The sequence below is a fragment of the Diabrotica virgifera genome, chromosome 3, assembly GCF_917563875.1.
Source record: "Diabrotica virgifera virgifera chromosome 3, PGI_DIABVI_V3a".
Taxonomy (NCBI): Eukaryota; Metazoa; Arthropoda; class Insecta; order Coleoptera; family Chrysomelidae; genus Diabrotica; species Diabrotica virgifera.
In genome coordinates this window covers 267,625,226-267,639,194 of record NC_065445.1, presented here as the reverse complement: position 1 = coordinate 267,639,194, position 13,969 = coordinate 267,625,226, and the positions used below count along the sequence as shown (strand labels likewise).

Sequence of the window (13,969 nt, the reverse complement as noted above, 5' to 3'; positions counted from 1 at the left end):
AAAACAGTGTAGAGTGTGTAAAAAATTTATGGGGAGGCTGAGCCTCCCTTGCCTCCTCTGACGAGCCGCCACTGAGTTAGATACATAGTTTTTAAGGTATTCGCAAAAACCGTCCGAAAAGGTAGTACCATAATATGGTTCAATGAAAATGGCCAATTTCCAACCACAAATATCTCAAAAAGTATTGAGTTTTCAAAAAAAAATTATAGAACACTTTTTACTTAGAATTCGGTTCTCTAGCGCATTCCGTGGTAATTTTAACCAAAAAATTTTCCGCCCTTAAGAAGGGGTGGAAACCACCCCCAAGATAAAAGCACACATCGGCATAGGGTAGACTTTGAATTTGGAGATAAGTAGAGGCTATTTTTAAAATTTTCATTAAAATCCATGCAGTAGGATAGAATTCGGAGGTAATATCCTATTCTTGCTCCCATTGACTGACGTAATTGGAGAGAGTCAGGAAAAATTAGAGGATGTCAAGAAAAATTAGATAGAGTAAGGAAAAATTAGAGGGAATTACGAAAAACTAGAGGAAATAAGGAAAAATTAGAGGGAGACGTGATAAAATAAAAAAGAGTCTGGAAAAATTAGAGGGGACACAATAAAATTGGAAGAAGTCAGAAAAAATTGAAATTCTCAGACAAAATTGAGTGGAGTGACTGTAGATGGTAAAATCACTAGTGAATGAATAATATTCAGAGTAATAAATCAAACATTATTCACAACTAAAAAATAAAGAAACGAGTGACATTATTTTTGGCTTTTAAATTAACAGAATTTAAACTCGACTTTCGTGAACGACCTTTCTATTTAGACGATTAGCCCAACAACGCCCCTGTTTTCCGCGGGGTCTTTCGGGGGGTTACATCGGATGTTATGTTTTATTTACCCTAGCGGCCGTAGCCGCCTTCATATCGATGGAAAAATAGTGGTAGTTTGTCGCCGCTCACGAAATTTTTCTACCCATCAAGATGATTGAGAACGTCGTTATGGCTTTAGAATAAAAAAACCCGACGCGCGGAATGTTTTCTTCCCGTTGTTCCTGTTGGATATATTACTGGGAAATTCTCGCACGCACCAGGAAGATCGTGAGCAGTGACAAGTTTTTGGAAGGTTATGTATATTTATGCCCGAGAATGTGCGAAATATTGATTAGTTTTACTTTTATCTGATACCTAAATGGAGAATTACGTTTCAAGATAAGCTAATATCATAACAAAATAATTCAAAGTTTTAGCTAACCTGTTCAGACAAAAAAAAGCATTATTTTCTACTATTTTTCGTTTTATTTATTATTATTCTCAATCTTATTTTAAATTTTTTCGTTATGGATAAATCGATTTTTTTAAATTCAAACTATTTTAGAAATGTGACTAATGCAATGACATTTAGATTCCATTTTAAAGTATGTCAACAAATCGATAATTACAAATTGATGGTGGCTCAGTGGTAGAGCATTAGACTGCAGATCGAGAGGTCCCGAGTTCGAAACCAGGCTGTTGCGTATCTTTTTTTAATTTTTTAAATAAATAATTAAAAGTTAATATACTTAAAGTTCATATTTTATAAGTTCAATATGATATATTATAAATATCATATGTTTATACCATTTTAAATATTGTCTTTGCTTTATGTGAGTTTAACTCCGCTAGAGAAAATATGCCTCTAAAATAGTCGATTACAAAATTCCTCTATGACAGAAATTGAAACAACAAAATAGTTTATAATTTTATATTGGGTCCTATAAATAATGACAACGTTTTATTATAAAAAGTTCTAATTATTTTATCCATTCACAACTGAAAAAAAAAAAGATTCCTATGAACAATTAGAACATATACTTACAGATATTCTGCCAGAGGTGAGAGTCACAGTGGATAGGTAAATGCAACACTTTGTAAGGCCAATTCACACCCATAGATTGGAAAACCTGAAAGACTGACTAAAGACTATAAAAAATTGAAGAACACCAAACTATCATGGCCATTAGGGATGGACTCGAGCCGAGCTTTTGACAAACTTGAGCTCGGCTTGAAATTTCGAGCCGAGCTCGAGACAGACGCTCGGCTTGAACTTCGAGCTACAACTGAAGCTCGTGGCTCGTGTCGGCTGGAATGTATTCAATATTTTACGGACAAACTGTATATTGAAAATAGATATAGTCGGAAAAATGAAAGATTACCCATGAACGATCACATTAATCACTTATTTTGTATTTGCTATCTTTTTCTATAACAAACGTTTGTTATTTATAGAAAAAGAGAGCAAATACAAAATAGGTGATTTATGTGATCGTTCATGGGTAATCTTTCATTTTTCGACTGTATTTGTAATGTAAATTACTTATTCTCAAACAAAAGTATCAGCTGTAGCAGAAATTAAAGAACTAAAAACAGTATTAAGTACTTGGACAGCAGCTCGTTAAGGAAAGCTCGGCTCGTTGCGAATTCAGCTCGGCTCGGCTAGAAAAAAATTTGATTCGGCTCGAAGTTCGGCTCGCAAGAAACAAACCGGCTTGCACTCGAAGCTCGGCTCGTCAAACGAGCCGAGCCGAGCTAAGTAACCATCCCTAATGGCGATAGTGGGGCTGCTTACTGGACATTGTAAGCTCAATAAGCATTTGAGTCATATTGGACGAAAGAGGATACTTGTGGGTTCTATCTAGGAAGAAGAGGAGACAGCTGTACATTATGCACAGAAGAGAAAAAAAAACCAAAAGCATCAGTCTGACAGAAGTTTTTCAAGACTGTGAAAGCTCATTAAGAGAATAGGACTGGCTAGTAATCTGTAATATGTACACCATTGGCTCTAGGGCTTTTATGTGTTGTTTAGGCATTAAATTATGTCTATTCTATTGTTGCTAGTTATGTGGGTCTGTTTCTGCCATTGATATCTTCTCATTCTAATATTGTTTGGCTCCTTTTTCTTCGTCATGTGCATTTAGCAACCCGTAGATGAAACTTTTCCATTCGAATATTACATGATCAGTCTCACTTTAGCAGTATTCCTTCGTTTGATCATATGTACTCTTGCTCTGTTAACCCTTTTTGTTTTCGTTATTTCCTGGTAGAAAAACTTAATTTCTTTGTTTCAGAACTTTTCTTCGATATATCTGATATTTTTTTATATTTTATAGTCTCTTTTCTATAACATATTTTATTAAACTGTCTTTGTTTTTCTTTGTAGTTCCGCCGTAGGCTTTATTATGATTGGATAATATTCCCTGTCTTCCTTTAGAGTTTTCCCTCGTAGATCTCCTACATGTTTCATTTAATCACTCCTTAACTTCTTTAGTTTTAATCTCATATCCAAACACTTCTTTAGTTGCCTTTTCCACTTCATATTTCATCATTTTCCAGAAAGACCTTCTTCTTCTTCAAATGCAAATCCACCAATGGATGTTGGCGATCACATTTTCCATTAACTCTCTGTTTCTTGCAATGTGTATCAGTGATTGTATGTCGGTAATCCCTGTACATTGCCTTATGTTTCGGAGCCAGGACATTTTCTTGCGTCCTATTCCTCTCTTGCCTTCAATTTTACCCTGGATTATAAGTTAAAGGAACTGGTATTTTTCGTTTCGCATGATGTGACCCAAATACGCCGTTTTTCTTTTCTTGATGTTTTCGAAAAGCTGACGTTCTTGGTTGATTCTTTTAAGGACATCCACATTTGTGACTTTCGCCGTCCATGGTATCTTTAGGATACGGCGATAAAGCCACATTTCGAAGGCTGCTAATCTGTTTATATCCCTCGTTTTGAGTGTCCAGCCCTCTATGCCATATAGCAGCACCGACCACACGTAGCATTTAGTAAACCTTAGTCTCAGTGTAAGCATAGGCGTAACCAGGATGATCCTAAGGGGGGGTTACAACTACCTGAAAGGGGGGGGTTACAACTAGTGGAAGGTCTCTGAGGGCTATGGTGTTAAGCGTATAGAGCTCAAAGTACATCCCAATGGGGGGGGGTTACAACCCCCAAAACCGCCCCCTGGTTACGCCTATGAGTGTAAGGTCGAACTCTGAGCAGCTCAGTACCTTCCTGAATTTTACGAAAGCTTGTCGAGCTTGCTCAATGCGACATTTTACTTCCCTGTCCGATGCCCAGTCTTCAAAAAGCCACGTTCCTAGGTATTTGAATTTGCCCACTCTCTCAATGGACTTGGTATTCAGTGTTATGGTGGAGTTTTCAAATGCATCCAAGTTTCTGGAGATGATCATGAATTTGGTCTTTTTGGTATTAATCTCTAATCCCATTCGCTTACTGTATTCTCCGATTATAGTGACAAGTTGTTGAAGATCTGCTATGTTGTCGCAAATTAAGACAGCACCATCAGCATATCGTATGTTGTTGATTAATACTCCATTCACTTTGATTCCCATCTCTGCATCTTCCAAAGACTCTTGAAATATGGCTTCCGAATAAATGTTAAATAAAAGAGGGGAAAGCACACATCCCTGCCGAACACCCCTTCTTATATGTATGGATTTGGATATAGAATTGTCTATTTTTAATTGTGCTGCCTGATACCAGTACAAGTTTTCAATGCATCTTATGTCTTTTTGGTCTATATCAAGCTTCTTGAGGATCTGCATTAACTTGTGATGTTGGACACGATCAAACGCTTTCTCGTAGTCTAGAAAGCACAAGAATACGTCCTTCCTCTGATCGTAACAATTTTGGACCAACACCTGTGTTGCTACTATTGCTTGTCTTGTTCAAAAACCTTGCCTAAACCCAAACTGAGAATCACTGATGTACCATTCACATTTTTTGTATAATCTTTGATGTAGTATTTTTAAGAATATTTTTAAAGTGTGACTCATCAGGCTAATGAGTCTGTGATCGTCACATCTTTTTGCATTGACTTTTTTGGGTAGGGGAATAAATGTAGAGAGCAACCACTGCTGAGGATAGCAACCAGTTTCATAAATAAAATTAAATATTTTATGTAGTGCTGAAATTCCCCTTTCATCTAGTAGTTTGAGTATTTCTGAAGGGATTTCATCAGGTCCAGGTGCCTTATTGTTTTTTGAATGTAATATTGCCTTTTCTCTTTCCTCTTTAGTGATTGAAGGGCCAGTCAGCTGGTCGTCTGTATAAACTTCACTCATGGGTCTTTCGTCATGAAAGAGCTCCTGGATATAGTTTTCCCATATATGAATTTTCTCTTTTTCACCTAGCACTACCTGGTTATCCTGATTAACTATAATAGTTGGTCTTCGTTTTCTGTATATTCCAGCAGTCTCCTTAAGCTTTTTATGCAAATTACGATTGTGGTGCTGTCGTTGTAAATGTTCTAGATCGATACATTGTTGCTTAAGCCATTCATTTTTTGCTATTCTTATCTTTGCTTTTATTTGCCTGTTAATGTTTTTATACATATTGCTGCCATCTGGGTCATTTTTGTGTCGTCGTCGTTCATCCATTAGTAATAGTATTTCTTCTGTCATCCATTTTTGCTTCTTGTTCTTTGGTTTGTACCCCAAGTTTCATGATGTCTGTTACAGCACTTGTAATCGTTTTCCATGTTGGTGTTAGATCTTAGGTAATGTTTGTCGTCAATATTTGAATTTGTGTGTTTATTTCATTACTTATTTCTGCTTGCATCATTGGATCTTTCAGTTTATCCAATGCAATCTGTTGTTGAGTTTCAGGCTTGTTTTGCATGAAAGAGCGATCTTTATGACGGCCACTAATAGTACATGGTCAGAAGGCACATCTGCTCCAGTCCAGGATATGTGCAAGCTGTTTTGACAGTTATGCTGAATCTACCGTTGATGAGAATGAAGTCTATCTGATTTCTTATTATGTTTTGAGCTCTATCGGCTGGAGATTTCCAAGTATAAAGGCGACGGGGGTGGAGTTGGAACCATGTGTTGGTAACTCTCATGTTTTCTTCCTGACAAAATTGTACAAGTCGGTCACCCCTTTCGTTCCTTGTTCCAAGACCATAAGGTCCAACTACGTCTTCAAAGCTGCCTTTCCCTATTTTGGAATTAAAATCTCCCATAATTATGTTAACATCATGTTTCTTTGTGTTGTTTTCTTTAAGCAATTCTTTGATTTCACTATAAAAGTTTTCCACCTCTTCATCTGCTGCATCTGCAGTTGGTGCATAGACCTATATGATGTTGAGATTATTTGGCTTCGCTTCAAGTTTTACCAAGGCTGTGCGGTCGGAATATGGTTCAAACTCTGTGATAGCTCTCATCAATTTTTTACTTATCATAATCCCGACGCCTTTTCTATGATCGCGGTCGTCATTGCCTGAGTAAAAGAATGTTCCGCTCTCTGTGGTGCATTTACCGGATCCAGGCCACCAGGCCAGAAAGACCAGATGGAGGAAAAGAACAAATAAGAGAAGTATAGTCAGACCTCAAACTAGATGGACCGATGACATCAAGCGACTTACTGGCAGTGGTGGATTTAGGGGGGGGGGCTAGAGGTGCTGTAGCACCGGGCCCCCAGATTGAAGGGCCCCCAGAAGACCTACACATTTGTCTAAAATTACGTATTTGGCATTCTGACGCGCCGTCGTACTTATTATTTATTGTAAAAATTACTTTGAAATTATTGTTGTATTGACAATTTCATATAATCTTTTTTCTGAGAGAAAAGGAAAGGAACACCCGATAACCACCCTTTTATGACATGACATAAATGGCAACAGATTAGCAGGTATACTTTTACATCTCCTTTTCGGAAATCTTACAATACAAAGCTTTTAAATCGCTCTGAAAGTTAAAGGTGTTTGACAAAAATAGATGTCTTTCAATGGGTGCCATAAAGTTAAGAAATGAAATATAAAATATACCTACTTTACCCTTTAAGCTTAACAACAAGTAAAGCTTTTGTTTACAACCAAGTAAAGTACCTGAAGAACGTCAAAGACGACAATTAGTAATTCATACCTACTTAGTGTCATAAAAGCATTTGTTGAAAATAAACAAAGAAAAAAAGCGTTACCATGTCTTAGCCTTGTATCTTCTGCATAATTTTAAATGTACTGAAGTTTATATTGTTTTAATTTTTAAAGTGCCTTGTCAAAAAAGAGTTGGGTAGGGCCCTATACAAGAATTAGCACCGGGCCCACTATTGAATAAATCCGCCCCTGCTTACTGGTCACGATGGATGCAAAAAACAACGAACAGAAATTAATGGACACACTTAAAGACACGTATCCACTATGTTGGCGCTCCGCGCTGCTGCAACTGCTCCACATAATGCTCGAATCGGTGGCAGTTTATATGCATAGGAAGGAGCGCATGACGTATCGATTGGAGCAGTTGAAGGGAGCACGAAGTGCCAACCTAGTGGATACGTGCCTTTAGGGAGGCTTACATTCGACGATCGAGAAGGTGATCGCAATGCCGATCGACGACGATCGCAATGGTGATCGCCAACGTCACATAATTTTGATATGGCACGTGAAGAAGAGACATCCGACTAAGGATCGAATAGCTGTTGATGATGATGATTTCATCATTTTGCAATTTGTTTCTACTTCTATCTTCAATTCGTGCTCCGTTTTGGGTATATTATATTCAGTGAAAAAGTTGTTTTTATTTCCCTAAAATACTTCTACAGCAATCCTTTAGCAATTATGAAATGTAAAATGGTCATAAAATCTCTTCTAATTTTACATAAAGTGGAACTATGTATTTGTATTTTATGAGAAATACGAAAATGTAGTTGTGTCCTTACACCACAAATGACCTCGTATAAGCTAGCACGATTACGCATTACCAACCGTAAATTAAAAAAAGTTGAAAAATTACGTAAACAACATAATAAATCTTTCGAAATACTCAATGCAAATCATTCCTCATACTCGAATCAAACTGAGTCAAGTATATCCGTATTAATTTAATCTTCCGCAGATATCTTCGATATACTGTTATACAAAAAGTGTACATAACGGCGAAATCGTTCGCCAAGATTAAAGATAGGTTTCACCCCACGAGAGGGTTTTAAAAGGATGACAGGGGATGTTTAAAAGCTTACTCCGACAAACGAGGGGGGTGAATTTATACGGTGTAGACCGCACCACCGATCTGCTATCTATACGAATTTCCTTAATGCGATTTTGGCCCTTCTTACTCTTAAAACTCTTAAATATTTAAACATGCTAATACATTGTTATATTGCGGTGCGAGATGCCCTCATTTGTGGTGGGAAACCGCTTTCAATTTAAAGAAAAGTTGTCTTTGTCCGTATTGATTTTTGATACGTCATCTTGTTAAATTTAAGTAAATGAAACAAACTGATTTGTTGTAACCATTAAGGGATTCTACAATCTGCCGGAAGGTCAATAAGCGTTTGCTATGACAAGTGTAAAACTGACATGTAGAGTATTCCTCCAGTGAGTGATCTTTAAAAAACTAGCTAATTTTAAATTTAGTGTTTTTTTGACTGTGAGACTACTTACTAGTGTTTATATTTCCTTAGAATTCAAAACTTATCAGTGTCCCGTACATAGGCGTCATTTCACGAATTTCATTGGGGTGGCAAAACCTACCGGAGGGTTTGGGGGGTAAGTTTTGTAAATTTTGAAGCAAAATAGAAGGGTTTAACGGAATTTATACACTATTCTTTATAACTATACACACCGGCTGTACACAACCTAATTTTTGATTTTTTACAATATCTGCCCCAACTTTGTTTGTCAACCCTGGATTGTACTGGATACAGGTCTAAATCATAAATTAAATACAATAATTATTCAAATCTTTAATAGGCTTCTATTTACAATAGTATTTTAGTAAGATAAGAGAAACAATCTGTGTTTTAGAGGTGATGGATTCAAATCTAACTTAAATGAAGTCTCCTTTTCCGGATATTAAATACATCAATGACACTTTCAATGGGATTTTCCTTTCAATGGCTAAAAGCCCCAATGCAGACATTCTTTCCTGGCCACTAGCTTCTGGTGTAAGTTTTTAATCTTCTCAGGCATGAAAAAGTCCTTTCACACCCAGCTGAGTTTAGTGGTATCGTGAAAAATAGCATGAATATTTCAAACGTCATTGGCAAGACACTTTTTAGCGCTTCTTCCACAAAAACTGACGATTTTTCTTTTAACTGTTTTGTTTCTCATTTCTGTCATGTTATGAAAAATTTTCATTTCGTAGAAAAGTAACTCCTCATCCAAAGAGTAGTATTTTGAAACAAACTTGATGCTTTCCTCCACTAATTCATGTCTTCCTAACAATTGGCTCAGGTGGTTAAGTACATTAAAATGTTTTCATGCAGCCTATTTTCAATTTCTTGTTCCAAAATGTCAAGGAGTGGGAAAAAAACGGTAGCTTTTAGGTGCTCTTTAACCGTTTCAAATAGAGCTTTAGATCCTACGCCAAGTTTAGCTGGGATCGGTAGAATCGAGTATATCACACCAATAATGTCTAATGTTTATTCTATTAATAACACATTTTTTACGTTAATTTTTTGAATAAAAATAACTCTACCACCACAGCAAAAAGGCTGAAACTTTGATTTTTATACATAATTTATTTATAAAATTTAGTTTTATGGGTTAACCTTTGTAGTGGCAAAATACGAGGGTACAAAGCTTTGGGGTGGCAGCTCCCACCCCTTGCCACCCCCAAACTACGCCTATGGTCCCGTAGACAGGTCGGCAGGCAGCAGGCGTCTTAAGTCTACGCAGTATTTTGTCATCGGACACATATAGACGGTTGGCCAACACCTGATGCACTGATACTGTTTCACTGTAACAAACACTGAACTGGTAGATGACTTCTTTGATGGACTCTAGCTTAATGTCGTGCAGAATGCCCCCATTATGGAATGTAGAACACTTTGGTTTTGAAATATTTGAGGGATGTCAATGTTGGACTTACTGGCGAGTTATCAGCTATCTATACGAATTTCCTTAATGCGATTTTGGGACCTTTTTACTCTTAAAACTCTTAAATATTTAAACATGCTAATACATTGTTATATTGCGGTGCGAGATACCCTCTGTTTAAACTACTTTATTTAATGGGTTATAAGTCAAACAATCATAGTATTGAGTAAACTTATATATTTTTATAAAACTTACTAAACATCTTACATACAATAAATCATACAAGTGACAACCATGTTGACTGGCTTGAAGTTAGCCATGTCATGTCTAGCACGCAGCCCCTTGCTACGCTGTTACACAGCTATATATATTAAACACCTTCCCCCTAAGATCGATATCTATAAGGGGTCTTTATATTACGACCAACTCTCGTCTTATAACTGTTAGAAGTCTCAATATTTGGGTTGACTTTATGACTCAATGTAGGTACTGATTTTACATTTGGGCTTGGGCAACTAATGGTTTTATTAACACTATCATTTACGTTAATGTGAGTGGTATCTTTATGAACACTTTGTGACTGAATATCAGGGTACAACTCGGGTTCTAAAATGAGTTCTTTTTCAAGTGTTGTGGTGTATGAATGTTTCATTTGGTGTGAATTCCGTCTAATAATTTTATTGTTATCTTCTTTTTTCACCCAATATGATCTAGGTTCATTGGCCTTTTCTAACACAATTGCTTTACGCCAATAATTATCTTTTGAACTTCTTATTACTACCCTATCTCCCTTTCTAAACTCTACTGGTTTTCTTCGTGCTGTCTTATCATAACGTACTTGTAATTTCTCTTTTTCTTTGCATAAATTCTTATATACTTGTTTCTGGATTGTAGGTTCTAATTTATTAGCTGTAGTTGGTAATTGTCCTCTCAGGATCCTGCTCTGTAAAATTTGAGCTGGAGATGCATCAAGATTTATTATGCAGGTATTATTATATTCCATCACCAAATCTCTAAAATCAACATTTTCCTCATTACTCTTTCTTAAAATTTGTTTGCTTATATTGACTGCTTTTTCTGCAAGTCCATTACTCTGGTGGTAATGTGGAGTGCATGTCATAATTGTAATGTCTTTTTCTCTATAATAATTTTTACATTTTACCGAAGTAAATGGTAGATTATCTGCAATTAAAATTTCTGGATATCCAAATCTACTAAAAGTATCTTGAAATGAGTTGATTACTGAACTGGAGGTTTTATCTTTTAATATTGAAATGTCCAACCAATGCGAAAAATAGTCTACAATTACTAAATATGCTTTTGAACCATACTCTAAAATGTCTGTACCAACTTTATTGAATCTTAGTCTGGGAATGTCATGAGGCATCATTGGTTCTTTAAAATTATTTGGTCTGTATTTCTCACATATCCTACTGACTGCGCCATGTTTAAGCTACTTTATTTAATGGGTTATAAGTCAAACAATCATAGTATTGAGTAAACTTATATATTTTTATAAAACTTACTAAACATCTTACATACAATAAATCATACAAGTGACAACCATGTTGACTGGCTTGAAGTTAGCCATGTCATGTCTAGCACGCAGCCCCTTGCTACGCTGTTACACAGCTATATATATTAAACACCCTCATTCGTTGTCTTGGTTTTTCACGTACTGGCCTCACTAATCAGCAAAAGTTAAGTCCTGTAAAATTGTTGATGTTACGCAACTTAGGCTACAGCCGATAATTTTTGAGAAAAAAAAATAGAAACAGGATAGAACCTATTGTAGAAGGAAGAAAATATAACAGAAATTAAAGGAAAAATAACTTATGAGCGATCTGAGGTCTGGAAGTGGAAGGGGGTGAGTTTTTAAGATAAAAATTGGTTCACAACGATTTCCGACAACAATATAAGTTACATGGAGAAAATTTAAATAGCAAAGTTGGAGATAATAAAAAGGTCTACAATTTTTGCAATCACACTTTTTTCACATAACCTCAAAATTTATGCGAAAAATTCAAACAACCTTATTTTAAATTTTTTATTTTTATCTGCCATAACTTTTTTTACGAAATTTGGTGAAAATTTATCTTTTTATGGCCCAAACAATGTAATGATTTTATTTAAAAGTTTTATATTTTCCTTATTTGTGGGAAATAAGGGGAAATTCGTCATCCCTATGAGCTACCTGACAAAATTCGCAATAATAATATATATTTTTTACACCCTATCAAAGAGAAGAGATTTCAACGAACAAAAGTCTCACCGATTTTAAAAAACAAGTAGAGATTTTGGTGTGAGAATTTTCAATTAAAAATTAAGGGGCTTTTGCGATATGAAATAAAAATTAGGAGAAAAAATTATTATTTTAAATAAAAAAACACAGTCTATTTAGGAGATAAAAAGGTAAGTTTCGTTAATTTTCGTGAAATTTTTTTTGTGGAAAATACAAATAAAAAACCAAAAACTCGGTTGTTTTTTTCACATAAATTTTGAGATCTTGTTAAAAAAATATAGATGCAAAATTTGTAGATCTTTTTATTGCCTACAACTTTGCTATTTAATTTTTTTCGATAGTATTTGTAGTTTTGCTGGAAATCGTGATAAGCCATTTTTACCCTTTAAAACACACCCTCTTTCTTTAAGCCAATCTTAGATTTCCTTTATTATTTTTGCTTTAATTTTTGTTGTTTTCATCCTTTTATGTTCAGATTTCGTCCAGCTACTATTTATTTTGTCCTAAAAAATTATCAGCCCTGACCGAACTATCTACTGCTGTCTCGCAAATTGGAAATTATACGTTATATTGAAGATAAGAAGTTACCTAACTGATGTTGTATCAGGTATCAGGTAGCGTCGTAATCCCAATTTTGCTGTAACCATTAACACAGGATTAAAGCCAAACATAATAAGCTTATGCACGCTGTCATTAAATCCGTATGTAAATTTATTACGTGACTACAAAATACAGTGTGAAAATAGATATAATTTGTACATACTGCGTAATGAGGACCGACATAATAATTTAAAAAAACCATAATGATATCTACTATCTACATCTCTTAAAAACATATTGATTATAAAAAACATTCTAATTAATAGTAATGGCACCATTATCGAACACTCGTTACCTACGAAACATATAGTTTCGTAAGGCAATACTTAATTTCACTTTTTTATCATATTTTACAAAAAAATCCAAATGGTTTCATAGTCCAACAATTTGAATGTAGTCGTTTGAAAAATGTGGTAATGTAGTGCTTTTAAAATTCTTATAAATATTTTTGCATATTTATTGAAAATTACGTCAATAACTATTGAGTTAACCTATAGATAACGTTAGTTTCTTGGAGTTAGCGCATATATTCTCAAAGTGATTTATATAAACTCTCAGGAGTCGATTTCGGCCAGTTGACATGAATCTCTTTAATTAATCATAAATGCAGTTAACAAAATTAACAGCAACACAATTTTCCATTACTAAAGCAGTTTTCTCAAAAGAATGACAAGGAATTTCATAGATTACTTCTTTACACTGAAATTCAATGGTTCTTGGATAACTGGTAGATACTCTTTTACCTTCATGACCATTACACTTAGAAAATTTGTACATTGGTTTTCTTACAGTGTTAAATATTGTTATGACAGTTCCGTACATTGATCCTACATGGAAAAGTCCCTTTGATGTGAAAGAAGAAGTAGTCACGCACGAGAATGTTCTAGACGTCATGAAATAACACTAAAATATCGTTAGAACGTTAGAAAATCTATATAAACATATGTGTTTTACATTTTGGAAAACAGTTGTATTTCCAAGTTTAAAGTTGTCAGATTGTGTAAAAGTTGTATAAGTTAAAGTTATTGTTAGATTTGTTGGAATTGAATAAAGCTAAAACAAGTGTATGCATTGAAGATAATTGACTAAACACAAAAAAGTATACGATACATTAAAACTGATCCAGTCGGTATTCTTTGATATTTCCGATTTCTGTTAAATCAATCTTTAATTTACCTTAATGGATCCAATATCTTCATCAAGTCCTTCATTACTGTCCAATAATTTCGTCTGGTATTAAACGTCGTCGAAAAAACAATCAGGCAGTTTCTAAGAGCGTGTCATCGGCATCCTACGTTAAAAGGCCAGAAACGCATTAA

At 35.1% G+C, this 13,969-nt stretch overlaps 1 protein-coding gene across 4 annotated transcripts in view; it reads left to right on the top strand.

Annotated features, from left to right (window-relative positions):
- LOC114326375 (optomotor-blind protein) overlaps positions 1-13,969 on the top strand; it is a 340,276-nt gene that overhangs the window by 136,203 nt on the left and 190,104 nt on the right. The window lies entirely within an intron of this gene.